We start from the raw sequence: 22,891 nt of genomic DNA, 5'->3' as shown, positions 1-22,891 counted from the left end.
ATAAAATGTAATCAATTTGCGCCAAAATTATTTATTTACAGAAACAACTTGCAACGCCGAAGCATTAAAGCAGGGAAACACAAAATAAACACATAATTCCAAACATAAATACAATGGCAAAAGACAATAAATACTGCTAAATAAAACACAAACTCTTGAATGTTAAAATTTAGGATACTGAAAAAAAATACTACGTCATCTGTGTTGAATGCTGACGTAAGCAATAAATTCCAAGCCGTTATTGTACGAGGGAAAAATTAGTACTTTTTTTATAATAAGTTCGGCAAAATATTTCTTTGATCTTATTAGAATGATCTATTCCGGTTGAACAATAGTTTGGTAACTCAAGATATTTATCAATAGACCCTTCCCGAAATTCAGTCTGGCCACTTTGATCACTATCATCATCTGTGGAACAGCATCAGTGCCATACCAATGGCGGCCTACTAGTCACTGATAAAGGAAGACGCTGAAGATGCTCCTAAGCGGATGATGCGAGGCCTGTACTTTCGGGGGGTCAGTATACGACACGACGTAGGAATGGAACACAAGAGCTACGTAAGCGTTTATTTCTAATAACTCAGATTCAGTCGATCTGTGGGAGGCACAGAATCAGCCTTGAAGCACTTCGGCGTATAGAATTTTCTCGAGGCATCCGAGTGGGTTCTAGCTTTGTTCTGATTGCTGGTTCTCGGTCACCATCGAACTGAAAGTGATCGAGAAAGAGCTCACACTGAACAATTCCCCGTGTGCCGTTGACTTGCGAAAGTGACAGTGCCGATACAAGTTTATTTCCGCCATTGATATGGCAAAACCTAAACTGCTTTACGAACCACCAGATGGCACTGAATTTCGGAAAGGGTCTATTCTAGTTCAGTTACTAAAAACGAAATAAAAACTTTAGACGGAATTTCTCTCTCCTTAAATCCATTAATTCCCAACCGATCTCACGTTTAATTTCTGTCACACTGGATGTTCTATTGTACATTCCCGATACAAACCTTGCAGCAAGGTTTGAATTTTTTTCTGTTTTAGTGGCCAAGTACTCTCGATGCGGGTCCCACAGGACACACGCATGTTCAAGCGTCGGTCTTACCAAGCAGCAGTAATTCAGTTTCTTTTAGCTCCTTAAGAGCACTGCGTAGATTTCGGTTAATAAAATTTTACATCCTACCAGACTTCTTCACAGATTGTGTTACGTGAGCATTAAAAGAAAGATCGCTTGATAAAATGATTCCAAGATACTTCACATCAATGTTTCTGTGTAAATGTCAATAATCAATAGAAGAACACGATAAGATGCAGTCGCGTTTTTTCCCGAAAGTGACGTGGACACACCTGTCAGCTTTGAGACTTAAATCCCACGTCCGACACCAACTGGATATTTGATCTAAATCAAATTGTAAGGGAGCAGAATGACGTAAACGTTCTACTCTGCGATATAAAACATAATCATCTGCTAACAGCCTCACCGGCAAGTTAATCCCTGCAGCTATGTCATTTCTAAAAACAAGGAATAAAAAAGGCCCCTGCGGAACGCCAGATGTCACAGCAACAAAGTGCTCAATATGAGGTTTCCTTTATTTCATTTCATTTATTACCCTCGAGGCGTAAAAGTTAGAAGGGGTGAGCTTGGGGAAACAAAGCTTAGCAGTGGAAATACATATCGTAAATGTTATAAACAGAAAATTCAAGTTATATCTAGGGCTCCGTGTTTTCGGATAAGTCCGAAAAACTCTGAAAAACACCCGCCGGTAAAATTTTTGGCAATTCGGATTTATCCGATAAACTCCGAATTGTTATATGCCCATGCCTAACCCCCCCCCCCCCCCCCCCAATAAAAAAAAATTATTTCTTTTTCTGTTCTTTTTTTTTACATTTTCGGCAGCGCAGGCTCAATGGTCCTGGGAAAATGACACCATAATTATCTTTCAAGCCTCGGACCGTTGTCAAAAGGGGGTCTTACGGCTTGTCTCGTCAAGGCATGGTTCAGGGAAACAGGTCATCGTACCATTCGTGTCACGACAAAAGCCACTTTTTTGGTTTCCAGTTTGGGCCATGGGATTTGGGATTTAGAGAAAGGGGATGGTATGTTTCTGGGGATAACAGTGAAAGCTATGGACCATAGAGATTGTATAAAATATGGAAGAGGGGCAGTTGAAACTTCTCTATTACATCTACCTCGCGCGGCAGCGCGATAGACTACGAGCTTCCTTGCGGCTATCCCCGGCAGTTTATTGATTTTAAGGTATCGACGTTTATCGAAGCCACACTTGTGTGCGACTTTTGTCGTGGGACAAATTAGTATTTCCAATGACACCAACGTCAAGTTCAACTGAAGAAATCTTAATTGATACAAGCGCGTTTTATTTTCTATCTGGCATACGTTTGCATCCGGTTATTATTTATTATGTTTAATAGGAAAGACTGCGAACTTAATCTCCGAATTTCGGAGAATTGGGGATATATGAAAAATAAACTCCGATATACGCCGAATTTACGCTAAAAAATAAACTCCGAAAAACACCCTCCGAATTTCACGAAAAATAAACTCCGAAAACACGGAGCCCTAGTTATATCCAATACCTTAGCAAAAAGAATACTTCCAACAACCAAACGTTCACTGGAAGGTGGTTCCAATCACGGAATGGGCACGACAGAAAAGATTGGTAAATAATATTAGTACGGTATAGTTCCAGTCGAGGAATCTGCTCCAATACTTTTATGGAGTATCTTGTACAAGTTCAACTGGAACTCTGCATGGTTTCACACATGGTAGTTTTCCCGATAAACACGTGGGTCCCAAAACTCGGCGACGACTGGAAATGGCCGATAGGTGGCCTCCCAGCCCGCACGCCCAGGGCAATTCTGAAACGGAAAGGCCTTACAATGATTTCATTATTTGGTCAAGCAGGCATTTGAAATCACACAAAAGTTGCAACTGCTTTGTTCATCGCAATTGAAAGCAAGCGAGCTGGCAAGCATACAAACCACCTAAAATCTTTTTTTTTTTTTCTTTTTTTGGAAAAAGGGGAGGGGGGGTGTTTTAGGTTTGGAAAGTCTGTCATCTGCCCTAGGGTTTGCAAGGTTCGGCAAATTATACATTTTTATTTTTTTGCAGGTCGGCGCCACATTTTAATGTTTATAACTTTTTACTCGCTATTTAGAGAAGATAATAATGTATAGCACACAGCGACTTTTTTTAGAAAGTTTGTGCTTTTAGAATTTTTAATAACTCGACTTCTCGGTCGGTTCGCAACATCTTTGGTGCTCGAAGTTCAAAGCAAGCGAAGGAAGACGGAGCTGCAGGACGAATGTAACGAAGGCACCCATTTTAGTGGAATGGTTTCAAACGTGGTGACTGAAGACATGCCAGCTGATTGCGCGGAGCCCGGGATAGCCGGGTGCACCCCTGGAGACGCTGAAGCAGACACAGCTGGGGAGTCTTCTACGCACACGGTACTGGAGGAGGACCCCATGAATGTCATCCCAGCCGGGATTCCAACAAATCCAAGTAAGGACAGTGTGCCCTTACTTGGCTGCCTGAGAAGAGTGCATTTTCAATGCCAGTTGTAAATCATGGGCGTGTCACGAGGTGGACGTGGAAGGCTTCCAGTCTCTACTGCGTTGAGATGAAGAACAGATTAGTAATTGAACGACCTTTTACCAGCAAGATCCTCATTCTGGAGCAGCGCTGAAAGTCTTTGAAGGTTTGCCAGTACTTCCTCGATTGTCAGACAAGCTCTGTGCTTCTTCACGTAGTGTCCATTGTAAACTGTGCATGACATCAACGAAATGTTACATGCGTTTGACCAAAGCCACTCTGCGATGGCGGTCCAGCGAACAAGATGCTTCCTGGTATTCGCGACTCCAGCGACCTATAGGGGGCGCCACCACCAAACAAACATGGCGGCTGGGTCCAGGTCGCGTCGGCTCGGCCGGGCCGCCTCAACGGGTGGCGCATTCAATTTAACAGATTTTCTTTTGTTCAATGCCCAATTCTATAGGAATTTGAACTAAAACGGTTAAGTGCAGCCGGTGCACATAAACTTGCAGAGCATAGTTCTGTTTTCCCGCTGTTTTTTGTTCTTTTCATGTCAAACTTTCTTTTCGGAGATTTCATTCAAAACCGAAACGATGGGCTCCGGAGAGACTGTAATATACTAATCAGTTTTGATCATCTAAGGAAAGCGACGGTGACCACAGAATTGTTCCACCGAGAGTAATTTTCAGCTAACTCGCATGCCTCGACCATGCGACTTATCTGTCCGCGAAATCGAGCTTTTGTGCGTATCCGCGTTTTCCAGTCGTCTGCTTGGTCAACAACACAGGATGCAAGAAAATTAGGAAAGTTAAGCAAGCGCTTCTTGAGCCAAGGAGCATGTTAACACGCTGGCGCCCCACTAAGCAGCTGACACTCGTATTTCAATTCAGGTTTTAGTGGCAATCAGGAAGTCATTTTGACGAGCAGCTTATGTATTATATTACGTACTATGGTCCCACTAAAGCGATATTAGTATATCCTTCGGGTTGAAATATGAGCTTAGTTGACTAGCTATTTGGTGAACTGCTGAATAAAAGTATATTTCACAGACAGGGAGATACTGCCGCGCGCCAAGTAGGCACCGCGGCCGTAGCACAACGGTTATCGCGCTTACCTCCCACGCGAAGGGCCAGGGTTCGATTCCTGGCCGCGGCTACGCATTTTTGTTTACACTGTAATGTGATGTCCTAGTGAATTCGAGAACCGTCTAGCTGATTCGAGGTTAGAATGTTCTCCGCGTCGAACCTTCTACATCGAACGCTCCAGAAGCCAACGCGTGTACAAAAGCGGCTCCGCCTGGCAAGCAGGATTCAGTCTCGCCCCAGCGTTCGACTCTGCTGCCACGCCGACTTCGACGCCCGCGACGCTCTATTATTATCTTTTGTACTCTTTTATTTTTGGCACAAGTTCGCCACATTAAACGTTTATTTCTTCCTGTTTATTTGTTATTTTTGGTCACTACCCGTGACATTTTGGTGGAGGTGCGGGGTACCGCATGCCCGTGCAGCGTTCCCCTCCAAGGGACCGCAGTGCAAGTCCGATTCCCGGCTCGGTGAGAAGACCACTCACCGCAGAACCTAAAATTCGGACCAGCCGCCGCACCAAGGGAGAGGATCCTGAGTACGGTTTGCTCCTGGACAAGCCCAAGCCGCAGAAGACGACGATGGCCAACCAGTCGCAAGCCCCCGCCGCTTCTCCCGTCGTCTACATGCCCGTCGCACCGCGGACGGCTGCCCCCTTCCACGGTGAACTCTACGAAGACGTTGAAGACTGGATTGACCAGTATGAACGCGTTGCCCGCCACAATGGCTGGACCGACGAGCAACGCCTGCACAACGTCTACTTCTCGCTTGAGGGAACCGCCAAGCACTGGTACGAGAACCATGAGTCCTCTTTGACGTCGTGGGACATCTTCAAGACCGACCTGAAGGCTACGTTCGTCAACCACCACCGCCGAGAGAGAGCCGAGGACCTACTGCGAACCAGGACCCAGGGCCCCAATGAAAGCGTCACGAGCTTTGTGGAAGACGTGCTCCGCCTGAGCTCCCGCGCCGATCCTCAGGCCACCGAGGGAAAGAAGCTGCGCATTTTGATGCGGGGCGTGAAGGACGACATCTTCGGAGGCCTCGTCCGCAACCCGCCGGCAACCGTCGACGACTTCGTCAGCGAGGCGACAAACATCGAGCGCGCCCTCCAAGCACGCGCTTCCCACTACCAGCGGCAGCCAAGCGTCACTGCAACCGCGCGCCTTAGCGGTGAAAACGTGCCTGGTACGGACATCCGCGAAATTATCCGGGAGGTTGTCCGGGAGGAACTGCGAAGGTTGCTGCCAACCACCAGCCGTCCGCCAACCATTTTCATCGCCGAGGCTGTCCGAGAAGAAGTGCATCGCGCGCTCCAACCAGAGGTTCCCGTCACCAGGGTGGCACCGGAGGAACCGACGTTGAGCTACGCCGCCATGGCCCGACGACCGCCGCAAGCTTCCCGCCAAGCCACGGCGCCACCCCGAAGAAACTCCCCAACGCCGCAGTACCCCCGACGGCAGGAAGATCAGGCGCACGTTCCTCGGCGCAGGTCGCCCCCAGAGCGACCTGCGCCGAGGAAGACAGACGTCTGGAGGACGGCCGACCGACGCCCGCTGTGTTACCACTGCGGGGAAGCTGACCATGTGTACCGCCGATGCCCATACCGACGACTCGGGCTGCGCGGATTCCACCCAAGCGACCCGCGCCCCCGGTATGGTGAACGCCCTCGGGAGATCGACGAGTACCTGCGACGACCCCAGTCCCCCGAGCCTGCGTCACGCCGAGAGTTCCGGTCGCCGTCACCGCGACGTCCAGCTTCGCCGATGCACCGACCCCGACGTGAAAGCCTGTCACCCCTCGCTCCTCGCCGGGGAAACTAGGCGCGGCAACCCCTGGAGGTGGAGTTGCCGAAGACGACCGACGCCAAGATCCTCCACGAACGCCAGAGGGCCCCCACTCAAACGCTACGAGAAATCGAAACGACGCCCCTGCAACGGTGTCCAATAACCTAAACGTCGTCATCGTCGGCCACGACGCATCAGCGCTCGTGGACACCGCAGCAGACTACTCAGTCTTGAGTGGGAGGCTTTCCCGCCGCCTTCGAAAAGTCACCACGCCGTGGGGTGGACCGCAAATACGAACCGCCGGAGGGCACCTCATCACACCAGTCGGGAGATGCACTGCTCGCGTCGAGATCCACGGTGAGACGTGCCCTGTTAAGTTCGTCGTTCTGCAAGACTGTTCAAGAGACGTTATCCTCGGAATGGACTTTCTCTGCGAGTATGGCGCCGTCATCGATCTCGGGGCAAACCAGCTGACGCTGCGAAAGCCTGTTTTACCGTCGGTGGAGACCAACACGACGTCAACCGCGATCCGAGTTATCGCCGACCATATGAACTTACCGCCGCGGTCGAGTGTTTTCGTCCCCGTCATAACCGACGCAGCCATGCACGGTGAAGCTCTTCTGGAAGGCAACGTCCAACTGCTCCTTGAGAAAGGAATTGGCGTCGCACGAGGCGTAACGGATCTCCAAGAAGGACGTACAACTGTTCTTGTAACGAACTTCCGAGAGGAGCCGCAGCACCTAACGAAGGGTACCACTGTGGGCCACATTGAGGAGCTTCAGGCGCCAGTCGTGGTCACCGCAATCGCCGTAGAAACCTCGTCGTCACAGCAGAACAGCACGCCGCCGCCGCTCGACATCGACCCCGAGCTCCCAGCTACGAAGCGCCGGCAACTGGTTGATCTCCTTGCCGAATACAGCGACTGTTTTGCCACGACATCGAAGATTCGCCAAACAACAATGGCGAAACATCGCATTGTTACCGACGACGACGCACTTCCTGTCCACCAGTCGCCGTATCGAGTCTCCTTAAAGGAAAGGAAAGTGATTCAAGATCAAGTCCAGGAGATGCTCGACGACGACATCATTCAACCCTCAAGAAGCCCATGGGCGTCCCCAGTCGTCCTTGTAAAGAAGAAGGACGGAACCCTGCGGTTCTGCATGGACTATCGTCGACTGAACGCTGTGACGAAGAAGGACGTCTATCCGCTCCCCCGCATCGACGATACGTTAGACCGACTGCGCCACTCCCGATATTTTTCGTCGATGGATCGGAAGAGTGGCTACTAGCAGATTGAAGTCGACGAACGCGACCGGGAGAAAACTGCCTTCGTCACTCCCGACGGACTGTACGAATTCCAAGTGATGCCGTTCGGGCTTTGTACTGCGCCAGCCACCTTCCAGCGTGTCATGGACACCGTGCTGGCAGGTCTGGAAAGGCAGAGCTGCCTCGTCTACCTCGACGACGTCGTCGTATTTTCACGAGATTTCGACGAGCACCTGAAACGACTTCGAGCCGTGCTTCAAGCCATCAAGACCGCCGGCCTGTCACTCAAGCCAACAAAGTGTCGATTCGCCTATGGTGAACTTAAGTTCCTTGGCCACGTCGTGAGCAACAAAGGTGTTCTCCCTGACCCTGAGAAGACCCGCGCCGTGGCTGCATTTACGCCGCCGTCTGACAAGAAGGCCGTGAGAAGATTCCTCGGACTTTGTGCCTACTACAGACGATTTGTTCGGGACTTCGCCAAGCTGTCCGCACCGCTGACGCACCTCACGAAGGACGCCGTAAAGTTCGAATGGACAGACGAACACCAGCAGTCATTCGATGAGCTGAAACGAAGACTCCAGACGCCCCCGATTCTTGGCCATTTCGACCAGTTCGCTGATACAGAGATCCACACGGACGCCAGTAACACCGGACTTGGCGCAGTGCTAGTTCAAAGGCAGGACGGGGCAGAGCGAGTCATCGCATACGCGAGTCGGACGCTGTCTAAGGCGGAGAGGAACTACTCTACAACTGAAAAGGAGTGCCTTGCTGTCGTCTGGGCAATAAGAAAGTTTCGCCCATATCTGTATGGAAGTCCTTTTTGCGTGGTCACGGACCACCACTCGCTCTGCTGGCTCGCGAATCTAAAAGACCCCTCCGGACGCCTCGCCCGGTGGAGCCTACGACTGCAGGAGTTCGACATGACCGTTGTGTACAAGTCCGGCCGGAAGCATCATGACGCCGACTGCCTGTCAAGAGCTCCTGTCGAGGCCGGTCCTGCCTGTATCGAAGACGACGACGATGAGTATTTCCTCGGCGTTTTGGGCGTCAGCGACATGGCAGCACTCCAACGAGACGACCCTGAACTGCGAGCGCTCATTGATCACTTAGAGGGACAAGCGAGTTCGGTTCCCCGTGCTTTCTTAAGAATCCTGCATACATTTTCCATGCGGCGAGGGGTGCTGTACAAGGAGAACTTCGTCAACAACAACACAGCATGGCTGTTGGTTGTTCCTGCCAGCCTTCGAGACGAAATATTCCAAGGATGCCATGACGACCCAACGGCTGGACACCTTGGCTACAGCAGGACGCTCGCCAGGATTCGAGAAAAGTACTACTGGCCGAGGCTATCGAAGACCGTTCACCTATACATTCGATCATGCCACGAGTGTCAGCGACGCAAGAAACCGCCAACGAAGCCGTCAGGACTTCTGCATCCGATTTCTCCCCCGTCTATGCCGTTCCAGCAGATCGGAATGGATTTACTTGGCCCTTTCCCATCGTCAACGTCGAGAAACCGCTGGATTATCGTCGCCACCGATTATCTCACACGGTACGCCGAGACGAAAGCCCTTCCAGCAGGCACGGCTGTTGAAGTCGCCAAGTTTTTCATTGAGTCCATTGTCCTCCGGCACGGTGCCCCTGAAGTCCTCATCACAGACCGTGGATCTTCGTTCATGGCCCAGCTGACTCAAGAGATCCTTCGTCTCAGTGGCACCGGCCATCGTCGAACCACTGCATACCACCAATAGACCAACGGACTGACCGAGCGACTCAACAAGACAATCGCCGATATGATCTCTATATACGTCGACGTAGAACACAAGACGTGGAACGAGGTGTTGCCCTACGTCACGTTCGCCTACAATACGGCGGTTCAGGAGACCACTGGATTCACCCATTGCCAGCTGGTACATGGTCGGAAGGTCACGACCATGCTGGACGCAATGCTGCCCCATGAGCCATCTGTAAATGAGAGCGACGACGCCCAGGCGGTTGCTCAACGCGCCGAAGAAGCCCGCCAGCTCGCCCGACTCATGATTCAAGACCAGCAACGCGTCGACGCGGGCCGCTACAACCTTCGTCGCAGGGACGTTCACTTCCAGCCCGGAGATAGGGTGTGGGTGTGGACGCCCATCCGTCGCCGCGGCCTCAGTGAGAAACTGCTGAAACGGTACTTTGGACCATACAAGGTACTTCGTCGCCTCGGCGAGCTGAACTACGAGGTGATGCCTGGCGGAACAAGAACATCATCACGCCGCCCACCACGACCTGAAGTCGTCCACGTCGTGCGCCTGAAGCCTTACTACGCTCGATAGGACTGTGGATCTTATGTGTTTCAAATGACTCTTTAGTTTGCCGTTATCTTTATGTGCTTTGTTTTGTGTTGCATCGAGGCGATGCACTTTTTAAGGGGGGGAGTAATGCCGCGCGCCAAGTAGGCACCGCGGCCGTAGCACAACGGTTATCGCGCTTACCTCCCACGCGAAGGGCCAGGGTTCGATTCCTGGCCGCGGCTACGCATTTTTGTTTACACTGTAATGTGATGTTCTAGTGAATTCGAGAACCGTCTAGCTGATTCGAGGTTAGAATGTTCTCCGCGTCGAACCTTCTACATCGAACGCTCCAGAAGCCAACGCGTGTAGAAAAGCGGCTCCGCTTGGCAAGCAGGATTCAGTCTCGCCCCAGCGTTCGACTCTGCTGCCACGCCGACTTCGACGCCCGCGACGCTCTATTATTATCTTTTGTACTCTTTTATTTTTGGCACAAGTTCGCCACATTAAACGTTTATTTCTTCCTGTTTATTTGTTATTTGGCATTCATTCGATCATGCCACGAGTGTCAGCGACGCAAGAAACAGCGATGCCACAGTGTCAGCGACGCAAGACGCACATTAAACGTTTATTTCTTCCTGTTTATTTGTTATTTTTGGTCACTACCCGTGACAATACTACTTAAACTTATCCAAATGGTTCTAGCCGGTAGCACGGAGACGAATGCGGACAAACTGAAGAGTCTTCATCAGAGATTCACGCAGAACCTCTCACTGAACCTGACTTCGAATCCTGAACAGAGAAAATTAGTATTTTTTGTGGCCGGTCAACCTGAGCAAAGTAGAACTATATTGCTGCTGACTTCGACGGGGGTATAATATAAATATTGCAGGCGCAATAGATCATAATGCCGTGACAGCTTTTAACTTTGCGAGACGCGTCCCCCGCCTTTTGAAAGCAGATAATTTCCCTCGTTAATCATATGCAGCGAGCAGGATTTCCTGAATCAATTAATTGCGAAATCAGCCCAGCTCCTTCAGTGTGGTCCAGAAGGTTTTTCCGCGAAAAGCAGCCAAGATGAATAGCCAACGCACCGACCGGCGTAGGTGGCTCAAACTTGAAGCTAATTGAACACAACCAAACTCAAGAAAAGCAGCTATCGAACATTCCCATTCACTTGACTGCAACATTCGTATTGTAGGAGAAGCGCTAAGTAGATTCACTCACCCTCAAACTCACACTCACACTCACACCAGAAAAACGGTCATTCACAGCGCGACGTGAATGGCCGTTTTTCTGGTGTGAGTGTGAGTGTGAGTTTCAGGGTGAGTGAATCTACTTGCGCTTCTCCTAGAATATGAATACCCATCTCGCCCAATATCCATTCTAAGATGCAACATTCGTGTTCGCTTCAGTGAAACACCTCGTCTGTCGTCCTCAGTCCACTGTTTTACATCCTTATAAAGAAACCCCTTATCAGTTACCAAGTAGTCGTCACTTTGAATGTGATTCGAGACAGACAAGAAATCAAAACGTTTTTCCGTGATTGCTCCCCATCCAAGAAATCGAAAGCACGCGACCGTGTGTAGTGTGGAGTAAACGGGCTTTCAAACACGTTATGGAAGGAAACAATCTACTGAGGCTTCACCACACTAATGAACGCTCAGGCAAACTAAAGAAATTTTCGGACCTTCGTCAAATTACATTGTTCGCCACCGCGCCGACAACACGTACCCGCGAAAGCCAGCAGAGACGCGGAGGGGCGCGGAGCAACATGGTCCGGCTGGTTCCCGGTTCTCCCGGTTGGTGGCGTCCGTTTCGCTGGAGTCGCGAATACAACCGGAGTGTGCATCCATTCACGAAATCAGAATGTGGAAACACAACCGACGTCAACTACTTCTGAATGGAACAGGGCTGCGGTGCACCCACTGTGCAAGCCTCAGTAACACCCTCCGTATTCACAAGGCACGCTGGACAAAAGAGGGAAAGAACAGAGTGAGGATGCCCTTGTCTTCTTAAAAAAAGCGGAAGATTGATGTCTTGAGAAGGCAATGCATCGCATGTTCCAAGTCTAAAGTCAGGTTGCTGAAGAAAAAAAGAAAGCTTCAATCTGAATTATCTATGTGCAAAAAATATCTGAAACAGCTGAGCAGCGAGAAGCTGAATGACGTTTTGAAGAAGTCGGCCCTGCCTGAACCTCAACAAATGCTACTGCGCGAGTGCATATCAGTGGATAAATGCACTTGAAGTAAAGAAAGCTGGTACAGAGACCGATTGACTACTTCTGTACCTACTCCTGCACATTCGCAGCGCGGCCGGGTGCAGGCTGCTCAATGAGAATGATGTGCTGCCCCTGCCGTGTGTGAAAACCATTCGCCACTACATTGCCATTGTCGGGATCAAGAGCGGATTCGATGTGAACTTCGTCGCAGTACTCAAAAGGAAGCTTCAAGGTAAATCCGAATTCCAAAGACATGGTACGCTGCTGCTTGATGAAATCCAGGTCAGGAAAAAAAAACCGTTAACACCCACCAGCAAAGCTCCGAGGTAGCCAGTCACGGCCTAGTATTTATGTTATGCCTCTTTGGTGAAAGCTCCGCGCAACCTGTTGCTGTAGCTTTCACCTGCAACCAAGGGGACAGTACTGTGTCAACTACTGCTTCATGCGATCACCATTTTGGAAGGCGCCGGTGCTCTTATTGACGGCATAGTAGTTTGCGATAGAGCGAGCCCTAACCGGACAATGTGGACACAGCTGGAAGTCAATAAGGAGATAAACAATCGAAAAATTTTTATGCGTCCAATGGACGATAGGAAAGTGTTCACATTTTCAGACGTCCCATACCTTTTTAAATGCATCAGGAATCGGCTCCTCAGGAAGCGCCTCCTCAAAGTAACGGTCAGTGGGTCAACTGGTCAGGCAATGCTGCAGTATACAAGGAAGGCTACAAAAATGCCGGTGACCTGAAAGTGTGCCCCAAGATAACACAACAACACATTTAACCCCTCAAACATAGACCTTATAAGTGTAAAGCTTGCAAACCAAGTCTTCAGAAGGGTGATGAAGTCGGGAATGGAGTACTACAGTGACCAAAAAGTCTCAAGTTTGTGGTACTTCAATGGTACAATGGCGTTTACACTTCGGTGTAAGGATCTGTTTGACGCTATGAACAGGCAACACCCAAATGCTGGCATTTGGAAGGGAGGAAAGGACCCGATTGTCATCAAGGACGTCATCATCATCATAAAGCCTTTATTTGTGCCAACAAACAACCAATAAGGGTCTGCAATGTGGCACAGTGAAACAGTTCTACAGCTGTAGAACTTGCTCAGTAGTACTTACTTAAAAATGCAAACAACAATAAAACTGGCATTCAAAAAAACACAATAGTGCACTGCTAACGACAGAAAATAATCTCATCTAATTGTCTATTGAGATTTACGTAGTTATCAAAAGTATCAAAATTTTCATGCCTAAGATTGTTTACACATATCTGCATTCTTGTTGTTGGTGATATCATGTGTTGATTGTGGGGATAAAAAGTCAAAGCTCTGCTATTTGAGCGAGCCGGCACGTTTAAATTCACTGTGCGCAAAAGTGTTGAGTCAATGTCCCCGTGAACTATTTTATGTAAAAAGGCAACATCACGCAATAATCTTCTGAGGAATAGACACTGTAGGCAAAATTTATCACGTAAGGAGTTCATAGCTGTAAAAATGCTAACGGCCAAGGTATATGTCATAGGTTATACGCACTAGGCGTCTTTGAACTGACTCTAATTTGGCTGCATCGTGTGCAGTGAGCGAATTCTACACTACCGAGCCAAATTCTAGCCTAGATCTGATAACAGAACAGAATAAACGTAGGAAACAAGCATTGTTCACAAACTTTCTAGTTAATCGCGTAATGCTTTCAGTAATCTAAATTTAGAACAGACAATGTAGGTGACATGGCAGCCAAACGAAAGAGTACTGCACTGTCAAAGGAAACTCCAAGATCACGAAGCGATGAAACTCTTAAAATACATTTGTCATCAAGTGAGTATGAACACTGCACAATTTCACGTTTGTTACTGAAAGACAAGACCTGAGTTTTCTCTGGATTAATGATTAGGGAATTTTCCCGACACCAGTTTAAAATATGCGATGCGTCCCTCTGAAGAAGGTCAAAGTCGTCCATCAAACTAATACTCAAAAAGAGCTTGATATCATCCACGAATAACAACACGTTTAAGTTTACTACGCAAGTAGATATGCAACTGATAAAAATCAAACAAAAATGGACCAAAATTGATACCTTGTGGTACTCACGATAACGGACAAACCGGATCAGTGAAGTTATTTAAAGTGCGTAGAACACAGCGACGGTCGGTCAGTTAGCTTTCAAGCCATTTTAAAAGCACAGAAGGAGCCTCATTTCGTGACAATTTGTGCAATAGGAAAGTGTGGTTCACCTTATTCGAAGACCTTCGAGATGTCAAAATAAACGTGAACTTGATCGCAATTGTGAACAAAAGGTACTGAATAATCCAGAAAGGTACAAAGATTTGTCTCGACCGAGCGTTCATCGATAAAACCATGCTGATGAGAACTGATACGTTGCTCAAGATAAAAAGACAAACGGATGTGCATCATTATCTCAAATACCTTTGCAATAGAACATAGCAAGGATATGGGGCGATAGTTCCCAACTTGCGAAGTATCCCCCGCCTTATTTATAGGAACAACGATATAGACTCTTTGCACATAGGTGAAAATATACCCTTAGACAACGAAATATCAAATGTATGCTTCACGATAGGCGCAAAAAGATTTAAACAACCCTTGGTAATAAAATTAATCACATAATCTGTACCAGATGTCAGTTTCGGCATTAGTTTCTTTACAGCCGCCATAATTTCACAAACCATGACTTTGCTTACAGCACAAACATCAGAGCAGACAAGATCACCAAGAAATGCCCTATCTTTAGGCGCATCCGAGGAAAAACAACCACTGAATAGACTTGCAGAAAAGTTTGCGATATCCTTAGGGTTAGACAGACAATCAGAATCACTTCTGAAACAGATACCTTGCGCACTGTCTCAAATATGTTGTCTCGCAAATTTCCAAAACTTATCTGGTGTGTGCAAAAGATATATTTTCTACTACGTTTAAATGCGCACACTCGTCATGAATAAATAACTTTTTAACAAGAGACTGATAAATGATGAACTTAGCATACCACATTCCCGATCACTTTCTTTTGTACAATTTGTGACAACGTGCTTTTTTTTTCTTCTTTATATAGCACATTAGATCTTTGGAGTAACACAAAGGGTACTTTTTTTATTTTTTGATGATCAATTGGAATAAATTTTTCAATTACAATTCTCACTACCGTGGTAAACGACCTCATCACTAAGTCGACAGAAACGTCCATTCAAATGGAGGAACAGTCGTAATCTTGAAAAAAAACTATAAAGACCAAATATTCGCCTGTGCTGGAAGAATAATACGTATGCTTTGGTCGAGCTGCAGATTTCAACGTATCATGGAAAGCACCAATAAAGGGTGGGCGATAAACATCAACCTTAAAAAGTGAAACATCTGCAAGCGTTAGGTCGATTATCGGAACATTTCCAATGAAAAGATCAAGGATGTTTCCAAAGCTGTTATAAAACTTGATTTACTAAAACCATTGAAATGATAAAATTCAATAGGAGAGACGATTTCCTTGCTTTTAAAGTATTTCGACCATTAAGAAATCAGGACTGCCATTCAACACCAGGTAGGTTAAAATCACCATAAATAAGCACCCTGAACTTCGAAAAGTCAATCTCTTTTTTCAGTGTATCAGGGATCATTAAATATATGATTATCCAATAGAAGAGAGAAATAATAATTCCCAATCAGGTAGTTGCAACCATCATTCAAAAGCAATCCTATTCAAACGCATGCTGAATAGGTTTCAAGGTCACGTCTTCGATGGAAGGTAACTGACTGATTGACGGCGATTGATACGCCGCATCCAAATTTCTGGCAAGTCAAGCATACTCACGGTCACAACGGTGAACGCCATAGGAAGAAAAATAGTCTGCACTTGAAATTATCAGTCAAATGATAGTATCAAAATTGCAAGAGACTACATATGGCGAAAATGTGTCCTCTCCATGGAATTGTTTGATGAAAGGGAGCGCGAGGCATAGGGGCGTCCGTCGACTACGGGGGGGGGGGGGGGGGGGAATGGGGGCTTGTGCCCCCCCCCCCCCCGGTTCATGATCCTTACCGAGCATACCGAGACGCTGTTCACGTGCCATGCAACGAGCTTCTAGTAGTGGCTTGTAAACAAAATAACGCCCACGTTGCCTTTGACAATATACATGGGAAATGGAATCCCAGCGTGCTTTCGTTAGCTTCAATCTCCAGTTCTGGCGAGAAGGTAACGCGGCATCGATTACTATTACGTCCGCTTGGTCTGCTTCCTTAGCAGCCTGCCATCTTGCGATTTCCCACCAGAAAAAAAAATAATAAACGAAGCAACCGGAAGTCCATATAGAGGGCGCCTACTCTATCCGGAGCTGTTCAAAAAGTCCGTTTGGTAGCGACTCCGACGGCGTCGCTACTAAAAATTTCAGATTTGTGCTCGCCGGCGCGTGCACCGTGGTACCGGCGATGAACACACAGCTACGCTCGCACGGTGAAAGACATTGACACACAGCGACGGACACCATGGCGATATAGATATGCTGTAAAATGTACCCCCTAGAATAAACTACTGATAATTGCCGGTGTAAAAAAAAACTGCGCAGGAAGGCCCCCCTGCCCCCCTCCCCCCTGAAGACATCTCAGCCTGACCCCCCCCCCGGGGAAAATGGAAAGTGTCTAGGGAGATCTCTAAGAACACGTTTCTGACGTAAACGACAGCGGAAGGCCTCAGAGTGACAATGAGGTCAACATGTGATCTAACTGGACACCTTCTGAACAACTGTGGCTATTACTACGTTCTCACCGCCGAATTCAATCAAGATCCTTGGAGAGGTTTCTCGGGAAAATCCGGCAAGCAGCGCGTAAAAATGATCATCCCGGCATGCCTACTATCCTTCTTCCGTTGTATAGAACGTTAATGGTCTGCAGCCTCCTCAAGCCGCCAAAGTTTGGGAATTGTCAAGCACTGACCAGAGAGGAACCACAGCTAAACTTCTCCATTTTCAAAAGTACAATCAAGAACCAAGAAGGAAGGGATCGTGCGTCTAGCCAGGAACAGCTAAAGGAAAACGTCGACATACTGATCACAAACAAAGCGTGAGAGTGTGACAAGATTGTGGCTAGTGATGAGTCTACCTGAAATGGTTGAATTGCACTGTGAACTTTCCTTTGCAGAAAACTAGGCAAAGTGCTTTTCCGCGCATTTTTTTTTTTTTTTTACACCGGCAATTATCAGTAGCTTATTTTAGGGGGTCCGTCGCTCTGTGTCAATGTCAATCACGGTTCATCGCCGGTACCACGGCGCATGCGCCGGTGAGTACAAATCTGAAAAACAAAATGCTTGTGCAGCTGCGAAGTTGGGGGGTAGAACCCACACTACCCTGTGCTTCTGAAGCAGTTATAATCCACTCGGCTACGAGTCTTTTTTCTTTAATACATAGAAATAAAGCCTGCGGCTGCAGAATATCAGGTCGAACGCTCATTAACAAGACAACGCAAAAAGCAGTTTTCAAACGAACAGAGGCTCAAGCAAGCAAACACTTTGGTCAAGCTGGTATGTACAGTCAGGGAGTTTTACAGATGCGGCAATTTACACAGGTTATCCTGCAGCATGAAATGTGATTTCTCTGACAGGTGTTTGTTGTATAAAGTCGTTCGCCACAAGATCTAAGTCCACTTGGAGAGCAAGCTCGTTACAAGGCACGTAAACAGCGTCTCGGTAAGGATGCATGACCCGGGGGAGGGGGGGGGGGGGCTTTGCCTCTCTTGGATCACACCAGGGAGGGCACGAACCCCGATGCCCCCCTGGCTGAACCCTTTGAATGGGACGAAGACTTGCGCCCCCTAGCCAGGGCGCCGCCATCGCCCTCAGTGGGGTGCGCTCTTGGGCGCGGCCCTAATCCGATTACGACGCCTTAGCAAGGCTTCGTAATCGGATTATGACTCGTCCAAGCACACTCCAGCCAAGCAAGGTGGCAGCGCCCTGGATCCGGACTGCGTATGCTCCGCCTGTGGAACAGGGTATCGCAATGGTGCTCCCGGGACAGCCATGTTGGATCCAAGGCCGCACTGCGAGAAGCGACCGTCGCTTCTTCAGGAGCTCCAGAGGCGCGGATGGCGTGGCTGTGAGGCGGCGTGTTGCGGCGTGTGCAGCAGGGAAGATATAGTGCGGCGACACACCGCGTGTGCACCATCGTCTCGTCATTTGTCTCCTGTTTTTCGCAATGCCATAGGTAGAACATAATAGCCAACGAAAACGTCATCCCTTTGAAAGCAGCACATGTGCGTTGTCTGGTCCGAGGTGCCGGTTGTGCAAGTCGCATATCTCTCCGCGAGCGCCGCAGACACGAGCAACGCGATCGTCCTCCGTGTAATCTGCTTCCCAGACTTTGGAAACACGCCTTAAAACATTGCTCGTGTTATTAAACAATGCAATCAGGGGCGTACCAACTTGTTTTTGAGGGGGGGGGGGCGAACCAGACCTCCCCCCCCCCCCGGGTCGCATACTTTTACTAGAGATGAGCAGAGCTTTTGCCGAATCGAAAATTCGGCGCAACTTTTGTCGAACCTTTCTTAAGATTCGGCAATGATTCGGTGAAAACTGCACTGTTACCAGACTTAACATTGATATTTGGTTTTTTCTGACGAAAAAAGGTTTATGTTTTTTTCTTAACTTATATAGATGTAGTGCCTATTGACACAGTTATGACTAAATAAGGTAATACCCTAATGAAAAATACACCAGGCAATCCTGGTGTGACATCAGAGAATCCTGGTGGAACACCAGAATATCTGGTGTGCCCACCAGCAATGAACACACCAGCCTGGTCTGCCCACCAGCAATGTTGTTGTATCGGGCACACTAGCCTGGTGTGCCCTCCAGAAATGCTGGTGTACCCGCACACCAGCCTAGCGGGCACACCAGGAGAGTCTGGTGTCACACCACACGGGCTCATGGGCCCACCAGGCAGCTTGGTGTGCACACCACGCAGTTTGATGTGACGCCAGAGTCCTTTGGTGTACCTAGAGTGCCTTCATGTGCGCTTCGCATAGAGTGATGCCAACTGCCTGTTTCCCTTTCTCACACCCTCTTCTACCGCCATTTTGTTCCTCTCATTGTTTCCCCATGCACCGGAAAGTGGCCTTTGTGTCCATCGGTAATCCCATTCAAGAGGGAAAAGGCTAATCCTCCCTCCGTGGGTTCCACAACGCTGCTCCGAACTTCTGAGATAAGGTGCTTGTTTCCGGGAGGGTTATTAGCCCCACGGATTACCGCCGAGGAACAAAATGGCTGCTGGTTTGTCGGCGAGTGGTATTACAAAGGGTGGCATCACCCTAGCAAAGCGCACATGAAGGCTCCCTAGGTGTACCCACTGGGCAACCCAGTGTGCACACCAGCCTGGTGTGTTTGGCCCACCAGATCGTCTGAAAACGCCACCATGACCGTATACATGGGCGTACCAATCGGGGGGAGGGGGGGCAAGGGGGGTGCTTGTCCCCCCCCTTCAGAGTGGGGGGGGGGGGGAAAGGCATGCGTTTTGCCCCCCTGAAACAGCCGCCACTCGATCGGCAGGGCGAACACCGTCCGGCGGCGCCCAAGGGATACCAAGGGCACCGCCCCCCGGCCCTGGGGGGGGGGGGGGGGGGGGGGGGGTTGATTTGCCCCCAACTCAAAAACAAGTTGGTACGCCACTGCCGATATAGTCCGCTGGGTGAATTTCCCAGGCCAGCTGGCACACCGGAAAAATATTACAACATGCAGGATTTACATCAATTCTGTATTCCAATGCCATTTGGTTCAAATTCAAATTCTTTATTTCTCTCCACTTGGGGAGGGGAGGCAGAGAAAAAAGCAAATCAGTGTTCCTTGACAAGCAGCTGCCCCCACACAGCAGCAGAGAGAAAAGGCACACATACATATCTAAACACTATTAACATAATTACCAACAAACAATATAGGTATCAAAGATAGCAAAGAAAAAATAAGCTAAATCATAAACACTCACTTCACGCACTAACTACGCAGAGAAATACTTATGAAAGCTCCCGTAACAAAAACAAAACACACCTCTTTTCGAGTCCTACTCAAAATTTTTATGTTCAATTCACTGCAAGAATTTAAAAGATGTGGTAATGTACATCTCAACATTTGATTGCTATAACTGGTCCTGAAGAGTGGTACTGACCATATATCTGCCCAATGAGTATTGTTCCCTGAACTCAAAGTGGGTGATGGATAGGAATAAATGGTGATGACATAAGGACGTTTTGTATGGTAATTGGTAACTTGCACAATATTGAACTTTTCAAACAATGGTTTCGTATGGCTATCATAGGCATGAGTGTGGCATGTTATATGAATCACTCGTTTTTGGAGAATATATATTTGTTGGATATTTGTCAGCCGTATTTCTCCATACTAAGAAGCAATAGCTATATTGAGTGTAAAAAAACAAAGTTGTAAACACATATCATAACGGAGCTGGGAATCATGTGACGATATCTGTATATCTTACCCACACCTGCAGTACTCTAAATTTATATAACACCAATGCTTTTATTGTTCTTCATTTTATATTAAGCATTCTACAAAACTCCTGTGACAATGACTTCCAGACCAAAATTCAGATCTTGTGAGATCCCTCAAATTTACCAGAAAAATTTCAATTGATATGAAAGAGTTGCATACAGGTTAATTTTGTCATTGTAACGGTGGGAGATTAGCACAAAGAGGAGACAGGCATGATTGCTGACACATTTCGACGCCCGAGCCCTAGGCCGACATTCCCTTTATTGGCGCGTGCTGCCTGGTGCCTGCGCACCTGCAGACGATGATGTTGCTAGCCAATTGCCGATACATCCCCCTTTCTTTGTCTTGAGAGAGATAAAAAAAAAGCACACACAATACAAAAACAACACACACGCTCAATATATCATGGATTTGCGCAGCCCTTCGTCTGCTGCGAGCCAGTCACACTACTTGCTGAAAGTTCTCGTCATATGTCAAGCGCTGTGGTGGGCAGACTTGTCGGGACGACCGCCTGAGCGAAGGTGACGATGGTGGCGATGTTGAATTCTGACTGGTGGTGCTACTCGTACTGTTTCTTTGAGCCGCCTGCTCCGCTGGTGTGGATAAACTATCAGTGCCCCTGTGCCCCGGCAGTGAGGGCGTGGAAGGTGGCACACCTTCGACGGCCATGTCATACCCATCGGAGTCGAACACATCGAGAAAGCTTGGCGCCTCTTCTGTCTTCAAAAGGTGTTGGCGGTTCCTGCGCATTTCTCGTCCCTGATCTGTGAGAATTCGATATCACCGCGGGCCTTCGCCTCCCACAACTTGCGCTTTTCTGTCCCAGGCTTTGTCCCCTCTGACTCTAACACTGTCGCCTTCTTTTAACGGGGCGAGTTGGTGTCCGCGATATAGGTTCTGGGTGTGCTTGCGTACGGAACGTGCTGGGGGATTGGCAAAGTCTGGTAGAAGAGTACGGGGCCTGCGGCCCATCAGTAGCTCTGCTGGAGCTGTTCCACACTCGAGCGGCGTCGCACGGTAGGTCAAGAGATTCAGCCAAAAGTCATCGCCGGAGTGTTCGCATTTTTTAGGAGCCTCTTGACCACCTGAACGCCTTTCTCGGCGAGGCCGTTGTATCTGGGGAAGTGTGGACTGGAGGTCACATGAACAAAATCGAATCGTGCAGCGAAATCTGAAAAGTCCCGCGCCGCGAACTGTGGTCCACCATCCGTGCATACTTCAATGGGTATTCCATGTCTCAAGAGAATGCTTTCTATGGTGCTGATGACCGTTTTTGACATCGTGTCCTGCAGTTCCGCAACTTCCGGAAAATTTGAATAAGAGTCATAGATGACCAGATAGTTCTTTCCCGCAAAATGACAAAGGTCTGCTCCAACTCTTGCCCAGGGCTGCCTGGGCGCCTCTCGGAGCAACAGCGGTTCATCGGGATAACGATATGCAAAGTGTTTGCAGGTGGAACACTTGCAGATCCACGCAGTTATGTCTGCGGTCATTCCTGGCCAGAACATTAATTGTCTTGCGCGAGATTGACATTTTCTCAGTCCTAGGTGCCCGCAATGCACGCGCTGTAACATCTCTAGTCTTAAGCTTCGTGGTATGACTACTTTGGAGCCCTTGAGTAGTACACCATCAATGACGGAGAGCTCCGACCGGAACGGCTTAAACTTGCCTTGCAGTGGCGCCTTTCTCATCAGGCCATGGATGACGTCTTGGAGTTCACTGTCTTGTGCTGTTTCTTTGACAAGACGTGCTTTGGTCTTGTCACTCACTAGGGTGGACAGAACACCTGTTGTGTGGACGTCGACATCGTCAGTAGTTGAAGCGCTGCTCCCGGTCCTTATGCGAGACAGTGCATCCGCCAGTGTCAGTTGCTTGCCTGGGACGAACCGTAACATAAATTCATACCGCATTAGACGCAAAAATAGTCTCTGGAGCCGTGGTGGCATATCATCAATAGCTTTTTGTGCAATAGCTTGTAACGGGCGGTGGTCTGTTTCGATCGTGATGAATTGGCCATACACGAAGTCGTGGAATTTTTCGCATCCCAATACTATGCCTAGATTTTACTTTTCAATCTGTGAATACCTGCCCTCACTGTCTGTCAGCACCCGTGACGCGTAGCCTACTGGACGCCATTCTTTTCCGTGCTGTTGAAACAGAGCAGCTCCTAGAGCACCTTTTTATGCATTCGTTGACAATTTAATTGGCTTTGAGGGATCAAA

The 22,891-nt window shown here is 48.4% G+C and overlaps 1 long non-coding RNA gene across 1 annotated transcript; it reads right to left on the bottom strand.

The window, feature by feature from the left end:
- Positions 1-2,506: 2,506 nt before the first annotated feature.
- Positions 2,507-14,457, bottom strand: LOC120848035. Its single transcript, XR_005717534.1, has 3 exons — positions 14,407-14,457; positions 12,798-12,916; positions 2,507-2,868 (listed from the first exon to the last, which is right to left on the bottom strand). It is a non-coding gene; the product is annotated as an uncharacterized LOC120848035 (long non-coding RNA).
- Positions 14,458-22,891: the final 8,434 nt, after the last annotated feature.

This window comes from Ixodes scapularis, unplaced genomic scaffold (genome assembly GCF_016920785.2).
Source record: "Ixodes scapularis isolate PalLabHiFi unplaced genomic scaffold, ASM1692078v2 PGA_scaffold2__306_contigs__length_199485367, whole genome shotgun sequence".
Taxonomy (NCBI): Eukaryota; Metazoa; Arthropoda; class Arachnida; order Ixodida; family Ixodidae; genus Ixodes; species Ixodes scapularis.
This window is presented reverse-complemented; position numbering and strand designations above follow the sequence as displayed.